This window comes from Toxorhynchites rutilus, chromosome 1, assembly GCF_029784135.1.
Source record: "Toxorhynchites rutilus septentrionalis strain SRP chromosome 1, ASM2978413v1, whole genome shotgun sequence".
NCBI classification, from domain to species: Eukaryota; Metazoa; Arthropoda; class Insecta; order Diptera; family Culicidae; genus Toxorhynchites; species Toxorhynchites rutilus.
In genome coordinates this window covers 199,293,331-199,317,934 of record NC_073744.1, presented here as the reverse complement: position 1 = coordinate 199,317,934, position 24,604 = coordinate 199,293,331, and the positions used below count along the sequence as shown (strand labels likewise).

The 24,604-nt window shown below is 41.3% G+C and overlaps 1 protein-coding gene across 2 annotated transcripts in view; it reads left to right on the top strand.

The window, feature by feature from the left end:
- LOC129763342 (rhophilin-2) overlaps nucleotides 1-24,604 on the top strand; it is a 263,041-nt gene that overhangs the window by 29,761 nt on the left and 208,676 nt on the right. The gene's annotated exons all lie outside the window — the stretch shown is intronic.

Here is a 24,604-nt window from a genome sequence, read left to right as displayed (position 1 = left end):
TTTCTTACTATAGCACAGAGAATGTGAAATACAAAAGTGTACTTATACTCACGTGGAATTTCATTTGCTTTCGAAGTTTTTTAAATATTAAAAAAAATCTAAAAGAAAGACCGAGACGTTTTGGCAGAATTACATTTTCGTCAAAACACGTTTTCGATATAAAAAATTGTCAAATTTTGTATGTTTCATGATCGGACATTTCATGATGGTTTTTTGATTCAAAAAACATTTTTGCTCAAACCATTTAAATTGCTGAATTTACCCGCAACAAAATGGCTTTCATATTTGATACAGATTTCAATACAGATTTTTTGAGAAAAAAAACTAAGATAAAAAGATTTTTTCAGACAAAAAACACAGATTTTATTATGGCAACCCTGGTCCCTATAACAGTTCCAAAGTCCCAAAGTCTTAGTTTCCTTTCATGCAATGATATTATCCACATAAAATTCAAATCATAAAGTGGAATGACAGCAAACTGCTGATGAGCAACCTCACACTGATTATGAGCCCTTATTAATCGATTTTGATCCAAGAGCGAGTCCTGTTTATTGACGTCGGACTACGTCTTTCATTTCTATACTGGAGTGTAAGTTCAAAGTTTTGAAAACCTTTACACCAGCAACATAGTTTTGAGTGTTAATACCTCCTAGCAAACTGAACGAAATGGTATTATAAACACTCCAAATGAAAGATAAAATATCTACGCTTTATATGCTTGCTACTTATTGATCCAAAAACTTGTTTCAATAGCTCAAAATTTGCTTTGAGAGCAAGGTATTGAAACCATAACAATCTAACTCATTGACAATGCTTGCTTTTGTGGTGATTGGAATGTGTTTCCGAACACGGTCGCAGAATCAAGGCGCCTCGGTTCTATTCAGGACCATCAACAAGTTCAAAAGAGTTGAATTTCATGTGTATCCCTGTATAAATAATTCCATATTTATACTAAACCACTCAGACACTAACAAGAAAAACTTTCATCGTTCTTTAAAAATATTCATTCATTTATTCATTGAGAACTAAGGGACGTATGACCTTCGGGTTCAAGTCCCTCAAAAACAAAAACAGAACATTGTGCATTGATTCAGATGCAACTTCGAACAAATGATTGCCATTCCAACGCCAGTCCTACGTCCACCTTGCGGTTAAAACACAGATATATCGCACTTCTTGTTCTTCTCTTCGAATATCAATCCAGTAATGCGAGGAACAAGTTTCTACACGATTTACACGATAGCTAAGTAATCCAGAAAATTTTGAATAACGGTAGAATCTCAATTATTTGCGAGCGAATGATGCGCGATGCCGGTTATCCATGAAGGCGAATTCCATAGTAAATCCATTGGCGATCTAACCTACAAATCTACACCTAGGCGGCGCTGCGGTGAAAGTGATGATGGTTTCAAAATTTGCAATGCGAGTTTATGGAAAGTTTGTAGTTCTTTCCATAAATTACAATGTTATAATCATGAAAGATTATTTGATTGCGATGAATCTGAAAGAAATTTAATTCTGCGCAATTTTATAAATAACACATGTTTCAGTAGTGAAAACTGTATAAATATTGACAATGGTTGAATCAAAAAAGTCACAGGAGGGTTGTGTCCGAGACACGACCGCATAGTTGACGTAGAATTCCGTTAGGATATCTGTTGATTTTGGATATGTTTGAAGAATTACATCGTCCAACTCTTTGATAATGATTTGGTCGCTCTGAAAAGGGCCGTTTTGTCTAGTTGTTGGGTATTGTTTGTTCACTCCACCAGTGTTTACCGAGTGATGATGACAGAAGGATGGTAAACAGTCGTTGAATAGTGCGCATCAGATAAAAGATACCGAAGTGGACCGAGATATGATGAAAATCGCCCTCTGTGATCCTAGACGAGATGCCTCCTGTGTTATGTATGGATGAAATAAAGAAAAATAAACTCACCAATGTAATATAAGATAATTACCAATACCGAACACAATTATCAATTTTTCTCATCAGTAAAAACATGTTACTTTAATATAGAGAAAACATATCTGAAATGGAAAAGGTAATTTTCTTTTATAATTTTTTACTTTCTAAGTGTTTATTCAGCCAATGCGAATTTCAATTAGACTAACAACAACTAATACTATATGTAGAGTATATGGAAAATCACTTTTTCTAATGTTTCTTCACTTTTCCAATTTTTCTCGCCGTAAAAACTTTTCTTGGGTGAAAATGAGCACAACAAAACAGACAGCTTAAACCAAACGACCCGTTCTCGAGCGCTTGGTATTTATTTATGAAAATTGAAATAAATCGTTTCATATATGAAGTCATTTTTAACACAACTGCTACCATATATAATTTTTCGCTTACACTTGTGCTAAATTTTTCACAATATACGATCGGTCATTGATAGGAAATTTCACGAGGCAACCAACATTAAAGTTCCAAATTCAAATTTAATTTGCTAGAATGAATCGTATCACTCACCTTACTTGCAATATAAAAATGCCTCCGACTTTCATGTATTTGCAATGCCAATTTCCCCCAGGCAGCTCGGTTTTGATGTCTCTGTTAGGGACCTTCCGCATGTGTCGTTAATTTCGACCAATCAGGGTATTTCCGTTAGGATATGGGTTGAGATTTTTGAATTGTTTGATAGTTAGTTTAATGACATATATTATTTTCTTCAATATAAAAAATTATAGGAGGTTGTGTCCAGGATACGACCGCATTGTTGACGTAGAACTACGCTGTGTTTTTTATATAAGTCGCTTGTTTATACCTTCGGATATTATTCCATAATGCTGTGAAATTTTAGAAACAACTGCTTAGTAGAATAATCTCTGAAATGATTTTTTCATTGTAGAATCAGTTGACGATAATTGATTGATGATTCATTCTTGCCCTCGCAAAACAATCGTATGTCGCATTTTATTTCATGTCAATGAATTGAAAATTTACCTCGAAGGCTATTCCGGTGGCCTTTTTCGAAATTGACATAGACTCGGGTACAGTCGATTATATACATGTTGCACCAGCACCATTATTCCATATCTCATAACTACATCAATATATCTTTGGCACCGCATGTGAACAACAACAATGACAACACTTGCAAGTATCAAATATCATGCTACATGTTATTTAGTATTGCCTCAAAGGGATCGCACCTCTAGATATCGTTCGTACAAACTAAGCGTAAACCAAGCGCCAAACAAGCGTTCACCATAGCATGCATACAGAGCCAGACACTGGTGGCTTGAAACTACTAGCAATAAAAACATTTCTCATCATTTTGCGCTATTCTCAAAAGAAACGCTTCTGTTAATATCACTGGCCTCGAAAAGAGTTGCATTACTTTCTCATGCTCGAGAGAAGCGCAGCAGTCACCCTCAGTGGAGGAAGTTTTGCTACTGGCAAGCAAAACCTAATCACATACAAAATTCCAGAACATTTACTTTCTTGATGACTAAACAAGAGAAATAAACTCTTTTTGTTAATAACAACCTCGAAAACAGTAGCAATGCTTCATTTTGATCAATATTAGCGCAAATGCAATCCTAGTTGAAGGCAGTTTTGCGACTGGCACGAGAACCCAAATAACTTATAACATTCCAGTAAGATATTCAAGATGCTTAGTATTCCCAAATAATTTTTTGGTGCACAACCTTAACGTCTGCTTCGCCATAACGTCAGTTTAACGCATTGATGCATTCTCAAAGGCACCAAAGAAGCCCTTATGATGGCGGAAAACAAACAATGTTAACTGCTTGGAAAACAAACAGAATTATGCCACACAGCTTGTACTCTGCTGTAACACCCATCGATGCGAATTCGCTGATGAGTTTGTCAAGAGCGACCGCCTTCACCACCAGCGGGGGGAGCCTGATTTTGGTTGCTGCCTGGGCGTTTACATTTTCGACCGACGCGCCGAAATCGCCTACTTCGCTGTTGTTCGGTACGGTGTCACATTCGCGAAGGCTCGGTTCAGTGCGAGCGCTTTTCACTGCACCAACACCGCGTGCATCATAAGATGACGCTTACCTCGAAATTTTATTGCCCCTGGCAATACGTTCGTTTTTTGCAGGGCTCGAGCCTGCCTTCCTCTTCTTCTTGCTCATCGCACACTACGCGAAGCGTCCATTTTATGACGCGGAAAGAAGAACACACGATACGAATAACGCGAAAAACGAACAGAAAAATCAAACGACGATTTCCAAGTTGGATTACCACTGGTGGGGTCCAATCTTAGATCGAAGCGCAGCGAAAGCAAAGTGAACTGGATTACTCAACAGTCCGATGCCGAATGAAAGTTTGCCTTCTTCTTCTTTCTTTGTTTTTAGGAGGCTTTAAACTTTGCAGTTCATTCGCCTCTAGCCCAGTGAAGAGCCACAATAAAACCAGCCCAGAGGGGACTGGCGAAAGGGAAACCAACAAAATCACTCATCAGATCCGTCCGCTCGACTCTCGGTTAAAGAAGAAGGTAGGAAGGGATCCTATGCTTCATAAGATATTTAATATATGCTGTAAAGAAAAGTAAATATTTACTGATCCGAGGACCAAAGTAGTAACGAAGCACAAGTGACCCAGCGAAAGGTGTGTTCCAAAACAAAAAAAAACAAAAAGGCCCTTCTCAGGAGGATAGGAAGGAAAGGAGTGGAAAGGATTTGGGTGGGATTAGTGGAGTGGAAGGGGGTGGGAGTGGTATGGGAAGGAAAGAGGGGAGGAGTGGGTGTGGGGTGGGGTGAAATGAAATGAAATACAGTTTGAATAGATAATAAAATATAGTGGTTTTGAATTTAATGGTATATAGTAGAGCTGAATGAATGGAGAGGTTTATTTAATGAATTTATCCTCCTTGGTGAGTGTGGCTGTAGGAATAGGAAGTTGATTAAAGTATAATGTAATGGATAGAAGATAGATGTGGGTATGAAAGTATATATTATATTATTTGTTATTTATTATTATTGAATGCGTGTATATACATGTATGAATACCTTCCTTCCGACCCGTACATACATGTGTATACACACATAAACACGCATACATGACTGTGAAGTGGCGAACTTTAACAAGCAATTTCCAAGGTATTTGGTATTTCGATTTAGATTTTACCAAAGAAGTCGGTTTCTTTCAGAAACGCAATTAAATTGGTTTCTTGGGTCTCGTTTCTACTGAGGATATCTCGGAGACTCTGACCTATGTTGTGTCGGACTCGAGCATCTTTGGTATGTTGACATTCAAGTAAAAGATGGCCAACGGAAACCGGAGCTTCGTTGCAAGCACATTGGGGTTTTTCGGCTCTGCAGAACAAGTGTGAGTGGGTGAAGTTAGTGTGCCCAATTCGAAGACGGGTAAGGACTTGCCTTTCCTTACTATTGAGACGGTCCTCCCAAGGGAGAGTGGAATTTTTAATTTTATGAAGATGAGTGGGACGGCTGTTTATCCAACCTATGTCCCAACTTTCACGGACTTGCTGTTTTACCCAGCGGACAATGTCAGATGGAGGACAGGGCATGTCTGGGGGTTCTATTTTGCTGCCCTTGCCGGCCAGTATGTCGGCGGCTGTGTTTCCGCGGATTCCTGAGTGACCAGGAACCCAGCAGAAGGAGATGTTTTTATTTGAAGCAGCCTCTTCTGTTTGCTTAATCCATGGGTGTTTGCTGTTTCCACTTAGAAGATCGTGGAGACAGCTAGCTGAGTCTGAGAATATTGTGGTAGGAAGAAAATCATGGGTGCATTCTTGGGTAGCTATTAAAAGGGCGAAAGCTTCCGCACTGAAGCACACTCTCAAAGATTCCACATCCAACTCCATCGGCACTGACTGAACCATCTGTGTATACCTGGTGGTTGATTTGAAAATTGGATGCAACGAGGTTATTGAAGCAGGCTTTGACTTTTGGAGAAGGGTCTCCCGCTCGAACTGTCTTGAGAAGTTCAAGGTTAATGTTCGGCGGTTTGACGTTCCAATTTCTTCCCGTCGCAGATGAACGTTCACATATATCGGGAAGATCTTTGTTCGTGAGATTTTTGAACCATGTTTTAGCTCTATGTATTAATGGGACATTGTGGTCGCTTTCGGGGAGTGACAAGTGACGGATGGCTTTATTGGTGATGGCTTTTGTTACCAGGTGGGTGAAGGGAAGTTGCCCACTTTCTGCCATTACAGCAAGAGTAGGACTGGTGGGAAAAGCGCCAATTGCGAGCCTAATTGCTTTATTGTAAATTGGTTGAATTGTGTTTAACACCTTGTTCCCTCCACGGCTGAAGGTGCCTATTCCGTAAAGGATTTGTGGGACCAACCAAACATTTACAACATTTAGCAGCGTCTTTCTATGACCAGAGGCTAGGTTGCCTGCCATAGACTTGATGATGTTCAATTTCTTTCTGGTGGCTATTTTGGTCTTTTGGGAATGTGATAGGAAGTTGAGTTTCTTGTCGAAAGTAACCCCTAGTATTTTCAATGTCCTCATTGTAGGGATCGGGATTTTGTTGAGCTGAAGATAGGTTCTCCTTCTGAGAGCTTTTCCGATATGTATGTGTTTGGATTTCTCCGGGGAAATTTTAAAACCTGTTTTTAGAGCCCAGTTTTGGATGGAGTCTAAGGTTTTTTGAAGCCTCTTTCTCTGAATTAAGCCGAAGCAGCTCGTAGAGATAAGAGTGATGTCATCTGCATAGACTATGACCTTTATATGGTCCGGGATAATCTCGAATAGAGATTGCATGGCAATGTTGAAGAGGGTTGGTGAAAGTGCTGAGCCTTGTGGGAAGCCGTTTTCTGGGATTTTTAGAGAAGATTGGTGGTTGTTAATAACGGTTTTGAAAGACCGGTTTTCTAGAAAACTTTTAATGAGAAGACCTAATCTCCCACGAATCCCCCAGTCGAAAAGGCTTTTCAGCACTGGGTACCTCCATGCCCGATCGGAGGCCTTGGATAAATCCAGGGAAACAATATCAATGTGCTGTAGTTTTTCAGTTGCGTCGTCTAGGATTTTTTCGATTGCTACAAGGCAATCTTCTGTACCTTTTCCCGCACGGAATGCGAATTGTCTGGGATCAATCAGCTTATTTGACTCTAGAAAAGTCGTTAAGCGTCGATTGATCATTTTTTCCAAGACTTTCCCAACACAACTTAGGAGAGTGATGGGGCGGAAATTGTCAAGAAGATGGTTGTTCATGTCTGGTTTCGGGATACAGATCATTAAACCCTCTTTCCAGCAACTGGGGAGGGTTCCACTGTCCCAGACTTTGTTGAGGAGCTTCAGAAGTGCTTTTTTCCCGAGATGGGGTAGATTCTTAAGCATAGGGTAGCTGATGTCATCAGGTCCTGTGGATCCTTGTTTGACTTTGTTCAGTACCCAATCGAGCTCTTTGAGGGAGAGGTTTTTGTTGAAGTCAAATTCCACATCGGTATGAAAATCGATGGGAATTCTTTCGCATTCCGTTTTGTGGGTTAGAAAGGTTTGGTCGTAGTTTTGATTGGAGGAGGCGGATGCAAAGAAATCTCCAAACGCCTCGGCGATGATTTTCCGGTCATTGGTGTATTGACCGTTAATTAGAAGATTATATTCTTTGCTCCTTTTCTTGCCATGAAGCCTGCCAATCTTACTCCATAACTCCTTTGTTGACGCGTTGGGATTAATTTCGCTGACGAATTTAACCCAACTGTTGTGCTTGGCTGTGTTGATAGCAGTCTTAGCTTCTTTGCGAGCCCTTTGGAACTCTGTAAGCAGAGTGGGTCTCAGTGGGCTGTCCGGATGGGCCTTACGTCGACCTTTGATCGCTGCCTTCAGCTCTGGCGACCACCATGGGACACATTTCCTGCCAGGGATGCCACTGGTTCTGGGGATGTGCACCATTGCAACTTCTAGGACAACTTTGGAGAATTCCTCGGCTGTCCAATCTCGTTTAGCGGAGAGGCGGTTTTCAATGTCAAACTGATAGCCAGCCCAGTCAGCGTATTCAAATTTCCATCTTGGCCTTGTTGAAAACTCTGGAGAAGTTTGGCCGAAGGAAGTGAAGATTGGAAAATGATCGCTTCCGCAAGTATCATCGTGGATGTTCCAAGAAAGCTTTGAAGAGAGTTTGTCTGATACTATAGTGAGATCGATGGCTGAAGTAGTACCAGAATAATGGATTCTGGTGTGTTGGCCGTTGTTAAGAAGGAGAAGAGAATGGTCGGATATGAAATCCTCAATGATGGATCCTTTTCGATCGAGGTATGCACCTCCCCAGGCGTATGAGTGGGCGTTGAAATCACCCATAAGCATGATTGGGGCGGGAAGTTGGGCGAACAGGTGGTCCAGTTGGCCGCGTAGAGTGTTCGGATTGGAATCATTAGTGATGTAGATGCTAACGACGGTGATTGGAAAGGGGTGTTTAATGCGCACTACCACTGCCTGAAGATCAGTGGTAATGGGAAGAAGATCATGTGGAGTGCCATCTTTGATTGCGATTGCAACTCCGTTTTTTGAGGGGTTGGGACCCTCTTTGAAATATGTGATATATTTTGAGATGAAGTGTTTATTGAAATTGTTTGGTGTTATAGTTTCTTGAAGGGCTATGACTGTGGGATTAGAGTTCGAAATAAGCATTTTCAATTCTAGAATATTTCGTCGGATACTTCTGATGTTCCATTGTATCCCGAATTTCTGTGTTGGAGTGAATGTGTTGGTGATTTTAACTCTAATTCCTAAGTCTTAATTGTGTGTATGTTTGAACTATTCAAAGAGAGTTAGTTCGATGGTCCTTTACCCTTGGAAAGAGAAGCTTTCTTTGAGGTATTGGTGTTGTTTTTGTTTGGTGTAGAAGTCTTTGGAGTGTTTGTTGTGTTTGTGTTGTTTTTTGTTGAATGTGCGTTGCTGTTGTTGTTATTGTTGTTTTTTGTTTGATGTGTGTTGTTGTTGTTGTTGTTGTTGTTTTCTGTTGGGGTTGTATTGTTATTTGTTGTTGGTGTCTGTCTTTGTTCATTCTTAGTTCTTTTCTTGTCCTTGTTTGTTTGGGTCTCATCTTCAGATTTTTGATCTGACTCTGAGGATGATCCTTTAGTTATTTTTCTTTTGTTTTTGTTTTTGTTTGGAACATCAGACGTATCCATAGAAATGACTGATTCGCTTTCGGATTCAGTTGATGAACTACCAGTTGTTGAATCTGTCATGGTTGTATCGAATGTAGTGTCAATTGGGGGGGTGCTTTCGCGACTAGAAGTGGCCGAAGCGGCCGAGGTGCAGTTACATTTGCAGTTACATGTGGGTGCTGGCTTTTGCAAGTTGGTGAGTCTGTTTTGCAGAACACTTGCGAATGAAGAGCCATTGTTTTGAAGTTGAAACTGTTCCTTTGCCTCTTTGTGTGAAATTCCATTATCGATTCTGATTCTGGTAATTTTATTTTCATTTTGCCATACGGGACAATTTCTACTGGAAGAGGAGTGGTTTCCTTGGCAGTTGACACAAAAAGCTGAAGCATTGCAAACTACGTTTGCTTCTGTTTTTTGTTCCGGATGTTCTTGGCCGCAGTTTCTGCAAAGCGGATTTTCGCGCTTGCATCGCTTGGTCGTATGCCCAAATTTGTAGCATTTGTAGCATTGCATGGGATTAGGATAGAAGTTTCTAGTCCCGACTCGAATGAACCCGAAATAAATGAAATCGGGAACAACCGTTCCACGAATGGTCAAAATGAAAGTTGCCGTTGGGACAACAATGTTGTTATCCTTCCTGGTAATACGCTTGACATCGATCACACCTTGATCGGAAAGCTCAGTAACCAGTTCGGATTCTTTTATGTCGATGACATCACGGCAAGTGACAACGCATTTGCGTTGATTTAATGTTGGGTGAAAGATAACTTCAATAGGGGTTTCATCTATTAATTTTGTTATAGAAAGGAGCTTACCAATAATATCCTTGTCCTTGGTTGTAAGAACATACTGTGTCCTCTTTTTTTCGTCTCGTTGTGGTCGCGCGCTGTTGAATTTATCCCCCGCAACGTTGGAGATAGTTTTGCTAACTATGAACGGATTGGAAGGGATCACGTTCTCTCCTGTTGCACGAAGGAGCAGAATCTGCAAATTGCCGTTGAGTGGGTCGGCCCACTTTGGAGAGGTACGTTGGGTAGGTTTCCCTTCGTACAGGTTTGTAGCCCGGCCTTGAGGAGGCCCGGAGCTACTGGAAGCCATTTTGTTGTCTGGCTACACCCTAGGTATAGCCGACAAGTGGGTTTCACTTTGCACTAAAGCACTGAATTATTCTTGTGAGGGCTTGACACTTGGGGATATGTTCCCAGAAAATACAACTTTTTATACGAAAGCACTTGAAAAACCACCAATATCGCGAAAACGCTATTGAACTTGTTTTTCACCAGTCACTTCACTGTCCGTATGCGCACGTCTTCTTTTTAAATTATATTTTAATTTACTATCACTACAATTAAACTGCCAACACTGCCCAAAAGAAAAAAGGGGGCGTGGCGTTGGTGCCGCCGAAAAGCGCGCTCTTTTCCGGTTTGCCGGCAAGCGCCCGCTCCTAACGGTCAACACTAGCCGTTGCTATCTGCTTCTTCTTCTGCTGCCGCGCTGCAATAATGAAAACGATGCTCCTTCAAAACTCGCCAACGAGAGACGTCCTAGTCCGATGTCCAGGAATTCCAAATGCCGAGCTGAAAAAAGAACGACCTTCTCGGTCGGAGGTTAAAATCAGTATGTGAAAGTTTGCCTCAGCGAGATCCACTGTTTATACTCTAGGCAAGTATTCCCCTTCATTCTTCTTCTTTTCCTTTGTTCACGGAGACTTTAAATCCTACGATTTCCCCTCCGTTGGTCGTCGATAAGTTGCTCGTTATTGATAGCTCTGTTCGGGAAAGCACTCAAATGGACAGAACAAATGTATGGGAAAATAGAAACACTTAAAGTTTTCATGAATTTTAACCATTTACTAACAAGGGGATTCTAATGTATGGCATATTAAACAAATCTTACGGAATTTCCGATTCGTTTAGTATGTAAATCGCCAAAATCCGTTCGCGGCAAAAATAGTTATTAACGTTAACTTTATTTCATAAAAACGTGACCTGTTTTCTGATTTGACACCCTTAATGAAAGACGTAGTTCTACGTCAAACATTGTTATGGAGTGCCGAAAGCGATTGACGCAAAAATATCATCAATCCATCATGGAATGACTGAGCAATAAGCGTTTGAAATTGGACAATTTTCACGATATGCTCGATTTTCAATTTTCGATTTGTACCCCAATATGTTCCCGAAAGACGTAATCCTACGTCAAAAGGAAATTCGAGAGCACAATCAAAAACAAATTTGAAAAATGCATGGTTCCTGCATGTGAGAACTACCTTGGAAAGCCCGGAAGAAAAATATACGTGATTTGTTTTTGAGTTTTAGGTTACATTATCATCTCAGTTCAAAAACAGAATCCAGATGTCTCTCCGGTCGTTTACGTTTTGCGCTTTCTCGAAATCTGACAACAAGTGGTAGCCTTTTGTTCTTTTGTTTTGGTTATGGTTTTCACATTATCTGGCCACTGGTGTACACGACTTTACGACTTTACACATAGTAGATTTCTGTATTGATAATACAGGGTTGGGGCCACAGTGGAAAACGCTAAAGGGGACACTTCGTGTCGCCATTTTTCCTTTTTCGTTCTGTATTAAGAGGGTAATTTCTACAGAAAAAAGGTTATTGTCAGGTTTGTATGCATCCTTTCGACAGTTCATAACCGATGATCATGGATGCCAGGTGATTAGTTTCAAATATCTTCACATGGTACGAAAAAATGTCTTCAAATGTCTCCACAATCATATCAAAGGAAACTAACATTCATAACTTACTTTTGAACAAAGTATGATAGCTAATTCAATGTTTATTCTAATTGGCATTGTTATATAGCGCTTTCGATTAAACTTACCTTGAGGTTTTTAAGTTTATTTCAATAAATGTGAACAAAGAATATATTCCGCAACTGAGAACTAAATTTTATGAGTTTAGGAATTATAATTGGCTTGATACATCGTTGGTTGAGTGAATATCACCCCAGTTCTTCAACAAAACGAAACTGTGACAGCTCCACTTGTTTATTTGAGGTTTGAAGTTTTGGTTGTAACTCAAATTACATCCATAAAGTTAATTATTGGAACGGTATGTAATCGGAAAACTTTCGATATTTGTGAAGTGGTCGTCTGAAGGATCTAGGTTAATATATTGTTTAATAGACGCCCAAACTAATAAAATTATAATGTCACAATCATTCGAATTCTCGAGCGCAAATAAACTAATGTCTTCTAGAGCCAATATGTATTCAGACGGCTTGCAGATCTCCATAATTCTATATGCATTTTGGTAGTTTCGTCGTGATTCAATCACATTTTGGCCGGATTTACCATAACAATCATAATAAAGCTCTGTTTTTGGTTGTTACAGAAGGTTACAGTTCGCCATGAACGGACAAAATCGGGTATCAAAGGTACGCGAGAATGTGCTAAACAAAAACAAAAATAATCATTTGAAGTTTACATTGACTGAAAATAACCAGAAATCATGGTAACGCTTGGTCTCATGTTGGCGCCTAAGAATTGTTTTCAAAATAGGGGATGCTAGGGGATAAATACGATTTGGCTTCGAAAGGATGAATTGAAACACACGGTACTTTACGGAGGAATAGGTTTTGCATTACTAGTGTTGATATAAAGATGGTTGTCGTTTCAATTCTTACATTGAAGGGCACAGTGTTGCCACAAGGGCCCTTTGCCATTGAATACGCATTGAATATCCCTTCAATTTTGCAGAGCGCTGTTACTGGGATATGCTTAATTTCAGGACAGGGTTTTGGAAACTAGCTGCCTCCATAAAACGAATAGTTATTTTGGTTTGGAGAACACTCAACGGAAAAATTGGAAAATTTAGCAGTGAAAATGTTGCTTCAATAATTTACCTAAATAAAACATTTCTTGTTTTCACAAAAAGGACAGTTTGATATTCTACTCTCAAGAAAAGCAAAGCGGCCATTTTTTTTTAAAGCATTGGGCATTAATAGTTGTATTCAGATTATCTGCTTATTGTTGGATTTTTGATGTTCAATCGACTAATCGAAATCAAACGATTAAGTCATTGGGATATGCAATTCAAATCTACCATCCCATGATGCTGATTGTTTGGGTTTGCAATCTACATAACATATACAACAAATATGAGCTCGAGCTTGAGCTCGGGTAGACTGTACAATTCGTAGTTGCTCTCCGTGATTGACCTGAACCTACCAAATTGCACAAAGAACACACAGAATGACGCTTGGGACTAGCAAATCATTCTCGTTGTGCAATTCTCGGTGATTCGAGCTTTAAATGGTCAATAACGACGCCGGCCACGTCCTCACAGTCACCAGGGGAAGGGAAGGAATGTTAGTATGATATTCGCCGCCCGAAGGCCAGAAGAGTCGCCTCTATAGCGTGGTTCCCTAGCGTTTATCATGGAAGGGATAGTTGTTAGTGGGAAGGGTTAAGAAAAATCAGGATTCACTGCGGTAAGTGATGTGATTTCCTAGACGCGGAGTCTCAGCCATATGACGGAAACCATTTCGCCATCTTGAAAACATGTGTATAATCAGATATCTCATGAATGTGCGTGGGAAACATCCTTCGATGACCACACAATGTAAATCCGGTATTTCTCGATATTCTAATCATTTATGATTTTTCCTTGAAACAAACATATAATACTGAACTCTGGTCTGGGCACTCCTGAGATTCCAAGCAATAATGGCAACACTGCTGAATTTTATTTGTCCTAACACTTTCGTATATTTAATTCTCCTGCTCTGAATTGATGTACACCAACACCTGCATATAGTACCGCATCACACAATACATACTTGCGAGCTGAAACTCATGACAAGAAATGAACACTTTCACATGTAATCCTGAGTGCGCTAACAATAATGATGTTGTGATAACAACACTGCGCAAATCCGGCGTGAATACGCATATTCAAACTTCTGAATGAAATGGAATGTGGCGGAATACACAAAAACGATTTCACCGTCAGTGTATGTATTTTCTTCTATCTTGTGCATTTTTCCTGCGAAAAAGTCTTGAATACTAGGGTATCTAACCCAAACACACTAGCACACCTTTCTAAACACAACTAAAGAATTTATTTGAAATTAAAAAGACTAATCTGTCACCACTGTAAGCTCAGTCTAATACAAAGTACGTAGAATAGAAGGTAGTCTCCTCCCTGCTTTGTTCAAGTAGTGGTAGGCAAACGAAAAAAGCAAAAAATTGTAATAAACCATCCATCGAATCCATATAAATTCGAACATTTTTGATTTTTTTTTTAAATTGTAACAAAAGAACTGTCTCAAAATATGTTTCTAAATGATGAAATAGCAATTTACTTAATCATTTTAAAATAGAAAAAAGTGGAATTACCGCACCTGTGTTATGAAAATAACGCAAAAACCGATGAACAAATGTGTGGAGATGTTATATCGAAGCAGTTTCGTTTCGTGTCGTTGATAGTATGATGAAAGATTAACTCCCACACTGCTGATTTTTTTTTCTCTTTTATTGAAGCAGCGATCAAGAACCATCGCGACGCTTTCAATGGTTTCGGTTTGGAGTGTTCAGTCGTTCAGCCGGGACCAAATTGGCGTTTCTGGAAAACGAGAAAAACATTTCCTCCACGCCGGGTCATCTTCTGAATTGACTGCAAATAAATATTTTACACTTTCGCAAGAAGTTAATGTATAAATTTGGAATTTTGTGTGAAACCATTGGAACGGAACGTTTAGGAAGATCCAAGAAGCGAATGCATTGGATAGCTGAAAACATCTCCGATTAGTTTATCTCATCACAATTTATATAAAACACACTTACCTCCAGTACGAAGATGTCTTCTTTGCTGATTATAGGTTAAAACAGTATCCCCAAGTTTTAAAATTTTCTGCTCCGGCATCGCGGGACGTGGCACTTCGACATATTGCTGAAGTAAACAAACACTGTTCAGTATGAAATCGATAAAAAAATCACATCAAACCTTACCTGCAGTGAAAATGCGGTACACTATCGTGTTTATCGTCGGGTCGACTTACGATTTTGTCACTTTGTACGATTTTTTGAACTTTTAAACACAAGAAATATTGAAAAAACTTCCGAACATCGAACAAATTGAGGATAATTTATTCCTAATTTCTGTGTGTGTGTATCACATGCGCGCTCCGTGTGTATGCACAGAAAATATCACTTACCTTCTATTCTACGTACTTTGAGTCCACTATATTACTAGTTCAGAACCGCTTCTCATTTACTGCTGCACACGAACACCATTGAAAACTATAATAATGCCACTGGTGCTACTGTATCATTGAATTCATCATTTTCTGATGTAAATATTTTTTTAAACATATTTTAAGAACATTTTAACGTTTTTATCCTGACGAATACAATACTTCCCTCTACTGGGTAATAAACACGCTGCGCACAAACTTCACACAATACATATAAAGGGTGTGTCCACTCCGGTGCCTCCGATTTGACAACTTTTGGGTTCTTCCGGAGGGCCTGCTTTATAATCGCCCAATATTTCTCTATTAGGCGAAGCTCCGGCGCGTTGGCCGGGTTCATTTCCTTTGGCACGAAGGTGACCCCGTTGGCTTCGTACTACTCCAACACGTCCTTTGAATAGTGGCACGAAGCGAGATCCGGCCAGAAGATGGTCGGGCCCTCGTGCTGCTTCAATAGTGGTAGTAAGCGCTTCTGTAGGCACTCGTTAAGATAAACCTGCCCGTTTACCGTGCCGGTCATCACGAAGGGGGCGCTCCGCTTTCCGCAAGAGCAGATCGCTTGCCACACCATGCACTTTTTGGCAAACTTGGATAGTTTCTGCTTGCGAATCTCCTCCGGAACGCTGAATTTGTCCTCTGCGGAGAAGAACAACAGGTTCTAGGTTCTCGAAGTATCGTTTTAGTACTCTGCTGACCGTGGATTGGACGATTCCCAGCATCTTACCGATGTCCCCATGTGACAACTCCGGATTCTCGAAATGAGTGCGCAGGATTAATTCACGACGCTCTTTTTCGTTCGACGACATTTTTCCAAATTTACGAAAAATTGACAGTGAAGCATGGCCAACATGATCTATACACTCTTATCTGATTATAAGCGAAAGCTGAAGATATAATTCCTAAAAATTAAATTTCTACAGCGTTTTTTCCGTGATGCAATTTGATGTGACACACCCTTTACATCGGAGAGAAGAGAAAGCTCTCTACTCATAGATTACTTCGTGGAAGAGAGAAAATATTAGACGATAAATAAACTACGCACTTGGCCCTCGTAAACAGGCAAAGCATACAAACACTCGAAGTAACATTTTTGTTCGGCGTCTTTTTAACACTTTTCATCCCAGCCATAAACATTTTCGGCAACATTGCCCACATCACAAACAGCATATAAAGACACCGCCATAGAATGATGCATTAGAGGCGGATGACTACATAACATATACAACGAATATGTAACAAATACTGAAACCAGTTTTTCACGGTTTAAAATTTTGACACTGAATAAAGAAATATTGTCAAGTTAAGATTGTGTCATGTGCACGACTGCATTATTGACGTACAACTACGAAATTGTTTTATTCATTTCGCTTGATTATCATTTCCGATGTCATGAAAAGGGCACCGTTTACGTGGTTTTGTAGAAGCAGATAAAGATAGCTAATTTATTCTTACAATTTATTTATTTATTCATCGTCTTCGAGAGTATCGTACAGACTGGTTATACTTATGATATATTCTTAATCCTAGCTTTAAAATAATCTTTGGTCATGTTGAAATCAAAAATTTGGCAGACATTGTTGAAGGCTCGAAGGCAGGAACTGAATGGATTATTGTAGCCATAGCATGTTCTATGTCCGGGAACAGCAATTAATGCGGAGAAACGCAGCTGACGTTGAGGAACGTTTATTGGAATATGCAGAAGAAGATCGGCACACTCGATGTTTTCACTGAGGATGTCGAATACAATCAGTCGTTGCATCTTCAGTCGCCTTGCCGTGAGCAATTCCAAGTCGATTAGACGACAACGTTCCGAATAATGGGGAAGATGGACGGGATCATTCCACGGGAGATGTCGCAATGCAAATCGAATGAAACATTTCTGTACACGCTCGATACGTACAATCTCGGAAACGTGGTATGGGGCCCAGACCGGTGCAGCGTACTCTAAGTTGCTCCTCACTAAACTACAGTACAAAGCTTTTAGTGCATATACGTCGGTGAACTGTGACGCATTCCGACGTATAAATCCCAGGATAGAGAATGCTTTGGAGGTGATAGCTGAGATGTGATCGTGGAAACGTAGCTTTGAGTCCATGATAACACCCAAGTCACGGATAGAATGTACACGATCCAAGAAAAGAGTGTCGATCTTGTATCGGTAGTCTATCGGCTCGTAGCAACGACTAAAGGTGATCACCTTGCACTTACTTGTGTTCACACGCATGCCGTTGTCTTTGCACCACTGCGCTAGAGAATCGATATCGGCCTGCAAGCTGCAGCAGTCCGCAGCTGATTTGATGACTCGGAAAATTTTAAGGTCGTCGGCAAACAATAGTTTTCCAGAAGATATTCGTAGGCACAAGTCATTAATGAAGATTACAAATATCAATGGCCCTAGTACACTTCCTTGGGGGACTCCGGACGCTATATCGAATGTTGTGGATCGTGCTGAGTTCACCTCAACAAAAGCTTTCCTACCGGTCAGGTAAGACATCAACCAATCGGATATCCAATCAGGAAAACCCATGTGCTTCATTTTTCTCACTGTAAGAATATGCGGAACAGTATCGAAAGCTTTCGAGAAATCAATATAAACAGAGTCCACTTGATTTCTGTGTTCAACTTCACGAAAGAGCACGTTGGTGTAGCATAATAAATTGGACGTTGTGGAACGATGGGGTACAAATCCATGCTGGAACTCAGATATCATCGATTTCGCTGCAGACAGTAGCACTGTGTGGATCAGTGATTCGAGTAGCTTCCCTAGGCAACAAAGGATGGATATTCCACGGTAATTTTCAACGCGCCGCAAGCTGCCTGATTTGTAGATAGGAATCATCTTCGCAGTTTTCCATAGGCTAGGGAATGTTCTTTCCTCGAGCGACTTGTTAAAGAGTATTGTCAGAGGAAAGGCCAATGATGAAGCGCAGTTCTTCAACAGGATAGGTGCTAAGTCGTCCACTCCAGTTCCTTTCGTCGCGTCTAGTTTTTGCAATGATCTTAAAACTTCCTCGTGGGTAAAATTGAAGAAAGGTAGGTGGATATGATGCGACGGTAGGTTGCGAAAACATCCAGATCCTGGTTGAGGCAGCTCAGTCTTGAACACGCTTTGGAAGAATCGTCGAAAAAGATCAGCAACTTCATCAGGTAGGTTTGCTGTTGTGTTACCGTATTCGACAACTTGTGGTACTCGATTACTCGCTCTTTGCTCTCTAACGAATTTCCAGAACGCCGTAGGGTTCCGTTTCATATCAGATTGAAGTCTCTGCTGGTAGGCCCTGTAGCTGTTCTCTACAAGATCCTTATAGCATGTTTCCACGATGCGAAGAGATTCACGGTTTTCGTTTGATTTATCGATGAAGAATCGTTTGCGTGCTTTACGCAGTTTGTTTCGCAGCCTTCGCAACTCTGCAGTCCACCAAGGCTTCCTGGTGTTCCTATTAATAGAACGGTGGCGTCGGGGTACTTTCGAATGTATGATCTCAAACAGGGTATCATAAAACATATGGGTGGCGGAATCAACTGTACGATCTTGAAGAAGTACCTCCCATTCGACCAATGAAAATACGCTATTTAAAGAGTTGAAATCACATCGTCTAAAATCCAGGTCAAAGGAATCAGTTGTGGCTGAAATATGCACACAGCTCTGCATGTCTATTTGTAGTTCGAATGGTGGGTGGTGCGGATCAACGGGTAGAAGTGGTGATATCGGCGGCTGGCCTTCAAAATTATCGGGAGCGTTTGTAAAAACCAAATCAAGTAGTCTGCCATTGATGTTTGGAATAGAGTTGATTTGTACGAGGCCATAGGATGAGATGGATTCAGTTAGCACGAGTTCTGGATCGCTAGAAGCATTCACAGGCAAGTATCCGTTGACATCCTCATCAAAACCCCATTGCAGATGCGGAAGATTATAATCGCCGAGCAATAAAACGATATCGTTAGCCGAAGATCGGTCCGTCAAGGACTGAACAGCGAAAGTGTGGTTGGAATACAACGCCGTCTCAGAGTTTGGTCGAAAGTAAATGCCGAGGAGGTACAAATATCGGTTGGATAGTTTCACACAAACTACCATTTGCTCAAGCGTACTACAATGAGGTATCGAAACCTCGGTACAGTGCAGTGTGGCTTTCACTGCGACAAGCACTCCGCCACCTCTTGGGAGGCTACTGGTTGCTTCACTACGGTCACAACGAAAAAGTGAATAATCGGATGATAATTCAGCGTCGCATATATCGGACCGGAGCCATGTTTCAGTAAGAATGACAACATCATAATGACTGCTCGACAATCCTAGCTGTAAGCGTGAAGTTTTAGTGCGAAGGCCTCTGACATTTTGGTAGTAAATGGAGAGAAAGTGTTGCTTTGGCGAGAGACTATCACAATCACCACAGTCAGTAACCGGAAGCACAGGATGATGAGCTACAGGATCGTTCCGCTGTGTCGATGCGTTTGTCGGACGCTGGTGGCCCGAAGATGGCGATGAGCTAGAAGTGTTTCGCATTTCAGGCAGCGCATTGTTCGGAATGAAGGTGTACTTGCCTGCATTTATGGGTTGGATGCCAGCTGCCCCGCACTCGAGCACAGGACCGGGACGACTGGGTGTCGCTGACATCAATGGCTCGACTGTGACGAGGGAGTCAGAGGCATCCATAGAGCTTGCAGGTGTGCGTCCCGGTTGACTGGTTTGTGATGCATACGTGGGTAGTAGACTAGGAATAACATATGTTACCGAGATGGAATTGCTCGAATCACAGCTGTACTTGCCTGAGTGAGAGGCTTGGAGAACCCCCAATCCAGACTCAATCGCAGGACCGGGATGGCTGCTGGGCGTTGGCGGAAATGGCTCGACTGCGATGAGAGGATTGAAGGCCTCCTTCGTGCTTGATGGTATGCATCCCGGTGAGTTAGTTGACTCAGGAAGTTGGTTGAATGAAGAGGATCTTGGTTGCTATGTTGAATAGTCCACCATTTTGTTTCGCCGTTCTCGCTGAATTTTATAAACCGGGCATTCACTGCTCCAGGCAGAGTGGTCAGTTTCAATATTCAGCTTACGCTCAACTCGCAGTTTCGAACAGTTTGCACATTTTTCTATGCGGGATTTGCATTCTTTAATCGAATGGTTATCACTGCAAATAGGGCAGATAACTTTCTCTACTTTACAGTCGACTATTTTATGATTGAACCCTTGTGAGAACAGTATACAAATTGGCCATATGTTGAAATTTATGTCCTTATTGCCTTAATGTGCTGAGCATGCGAACGTTCTCCTTCTTGGATAACAGCTATCGGCGCGATATTTCTCATAGTTGACACACACAGGTGATTATGTATTTGTTCTACCAGCACCATTATACCACTGCTTCTATCTACTTTTGATAACGAATACAATCAACAGTTTGTGCGAGTGATGCAAAAATACAGAAGCACACTCCACCAGATGGCATGAAAATCGACGCCTCCGTCTTGAATTTGCAGTTGCGAACAAAATAGAACCGCTGTGTTCATATCATCCATTCCTAAAATTTCTAACATCAACCCTCCAAAGTGATTTTGTTCTTGGATTGGTTATCGAAACAACACTGTTCGTGATATCCGCTTCAGGAAAGATTGTTGACTGCTCGATGCGAGACCATGTAATAGAAATCGCAAATCGCTTCTTTTATATCCAGTTAGATATAAATGTCATAAAGTTGGCTGAGTTGCAATATTTCCTCTCTCCACATTGTCGGTGGACCGAACGCTGCATTTGCATTTCGAGCGAGCGATTTACGTGCGCCTGATCCACTGTTGTATATAAAAACTCTGCCTTCATGGAAAAATGGGAATGCTTCCAGTTCTCGTCAATTGAAACTATCTATGGATTGCGAAACCGTAATGCATAACATATATAGAGAGTTCCCGATTCGATGGTTTACAAATTATCAAAATCCGTTGGAAGCAAAAAAAAGCTATTAACGTCAATATTAATTCATAAAAATGTGACATATTTTCTGATTCGGCACACTAACTGAAAAAAGTAGTCCTGCGCTAATAATTTAGAAGGTACTGTGAAAGTCACAGTAACCGTATTGTTGACGTAGCACTATGGAATTATTTTATTATGTTATTTCAATTTCACTACCCCAGTAAGATTTAAAAAATCTCACTACCCCCAGTATCAGTACAAGTTTATGTATGAGTGTGAAACAATGACAAAATGGAACAATAGTAAAATGTGGTGATGGATAACTTCCTGCTACAATAATTGAACTGTATAAACGTGGACTTTTACACAGTAGACCGCTACGTGAGACCCGTTTTGACAACATTGAAGACATAAGAATGAATTCGGTGCGTGAGCTAGAGGCGGTTCCTGAATATAACCAAAAAAGACTATGGCTGGTTTGTTCGTTGGAAAAAGTGTATTGTTTCAGAAGAGAACTATTTTGAGGACGACAATCGATAAAGAACTTGCTGACGGACCATATAGTATTTTCAAATGAAAACAATGTCTCTCATTTGCATTCATTTTATTCTATACACTACAATTGCAATTCCAAAGGATGGCGCATTTTTAAAATCAAAACGGCCGGAAGAAGCGTTGACGGGATATATTGTTATTGAAAATGACTTATAGAGTAATGAAAACAATATAGTCTGTCAATATTTCTTCCCCGAGCACATCATTTCGCTTGGATAGCATTTAGTTGGAAGCTTGTATCATTGAAAATTTGAATCACTTGTTATTCTAATAAACAGGTTTCGGATATTACAAAATCGTTCTAACCCCACGTGCCTTATTGCAGGCATTTGAGAGTCAATACTTGCATAAGAGATAACAACACAACGCGTTTGCTATCTCATCAGCACGACTTTAGACGCCGCAGGTGTATTTGGAGATGCGTCGCAAGTGCTGCTGCGCTGCTCCTCTCCACGATGTGATGATTTGGCTTATTTAAATTCTGTTGGATGCTCGAGGTGGCACCCTGAGGACAATTTCGTAATCATACATCGGTACCTGCCACTCGTTGACATTTTTCGCAGCACAAGAATCGACAAAACACGTGATCCACGAATGATGATCGACGGCTGTGATTAATGATGCAGAATGATGGGGCCACATTTTCGAATGATGTCATCACCCGACGTGACAAATGCTTTCCTTCACGATATCACGTGGCCATCATCAACTGCAATCAGGTTCTGATAGCAATAACAAAAACACCACTTTATGACCGCCGCTGAGTCAGGTTCATGGCGACGGCGGCGGCGGCGGCAGCGTCGATAGCCCTTGAATTTCGCGCACTCGCAAGCGGAATCACAAGCCAAACCGGAAGCGAACGACGGCGGGCTCTATCACTACGGTCGGCACCTCACAGCGATGAGTGTTTTGAATTTTAATCACCCACACTCACCTCCACGGCCGGTGCCGACTGGACAGGAAGAAATGCACAGTCGAAAGCCACGGATGAAAGTAGCAATAAAAGTAGGTACACACCAACAAGGTATACAATTGCTGGTTGTGGGAGGGAAATCGATATGTGCTGCCATTGCCTCTGTGGTGGTCCGGCCTTCGCCGGGAACCGTGTAGTTGTTGACACAGCAGAACTTTGACCCTTTCTTCAACAAGCGTATCGATGCCTGGGTATGTTTGCTTTTGAAGCACTGGTGTTGATTAATTGTTTACATTTTGCACCTTTGAAAAGTTCAAAGAGGCAGTTCAAGTGTAATGAGCAGTCAAGGGTACTCAGGAAGCAGTTCATCCGAGAATAATTTGCTGCACGAAAGCGAGACGGAATTCTTTGGAATTCATAATTCTGTTGACTTTGTATGATTTCATTTCAGTGCGAACTAACTTTTTTTCGGTGAAAATTTCTTCAGTGATTTCTTCACGAATTTCTTCAGTGTTATCGAATTGTTGACACTCTCTCCATGACACTTCTGAGTTTTTAAACACAATTACATTCCTACTTCTGTGATGACACGTTACAAAATTGCCCCCTAGAAGCAACTGTCAATTTCGGCCTGGATCAGCAGGCTGTGGTTCCAGACTGTTGAATTCCAAAATCGAAAATCATTCCGTAGAAGTGTAACTCCCCGGCTATGCGCGAGAGGAGACTTTTTAAGTCGTGCAGCCTTTCGTCTTATGTAGGGACCAAGGGAACTCTGGTAAGCAGGAACATACAATAAGAACAAATGCCCACTAGTCGCCAACGACACACGATTCTTCAAAATCCGAATCTGACTGGTGGTGACTCAAAGGCAACCGTGCTTGTAACTTTGGCCACTGTCTGCGAGCGAGGCCTGGTGGTTCCGGTCGAGCCCGAGTGACGAACAACAGGAAGATAATTGAGGGTTGTTTGTTGCGGAAATGTTCTTAAAACTGTGTATATTTGAAACAATTGTATTTGAAGGGTGTGTCACATCAAATTGCATCACAGAAAAAACGCTGTAGAAATTTATTTTTTAGGAATTATATCTTCAGCTTTCGCTTATAATCAGATAAGAGTGTATAGATCACGTTGGCCATGCTTCACTGTCAATTTTTCGTAAATTTGGAAAAATGTCGTCGAATGAAAAAGAGCGTCGTGAATTAATCCTGCGCACTCATTTCGAGAATCCGGAGTTCTCACATCGGGACATCGGTAAGATGCTGGGAATCGTCCAATCCACGGTCAGCAGAGTACTAAAACGATACTTCTAGAACCTAACCATCGACCGGAAGGTGAAGAACGGCAAAAATGGATGCTCCGTCAGTGAAAAAGATCACAAGCGCGTAGTTAAGCAGTTTAGACGTGATCCGAGCAGTTCGGTCCGGGATGTCGCCAATAAGCTGAATTTGTCAAGTTCATTCGTCCAGCGGACCAAGCAGCGGGAGGGCCTGCGTACATACAAGGTTCAGAAGGCTCCTAACCGCGACGAAAGGCAGAACATGGTGGGGAAGACGCGAGCCCGGAAGCTGTACACCGAAATGCTGACGAAGTCGCATTGCCTGGTAATGGACGACGAAACCTACGTCAAAGCGGACTTTCGTCAGCTGCCGGGCCTGTTGTTCTTCTCCGCAGAGGACAAATTCAGCGTTCCGGAGGAGATTCGCAAGCAGAAACTATCCAAGTTTGCCAAAAAGTACATGGTGTGGCAAGCGATCTGCTCTTGCGGAAAGCGGAGCGCCCCCTTCGTGATGACCGGCACGGTAAACGGGCAGGTTTACCTTAAGGAGTGCCTACAGAAGCGCTTACTACCACTATTGAAGCAGCACGAGGGCCCGACCATCTTCTGGCCGGATCTCGCTCCGTGCCACTATTCAAAGGACGTGTTGGAGTGGTACGAAGCCAACGGGGTCACCT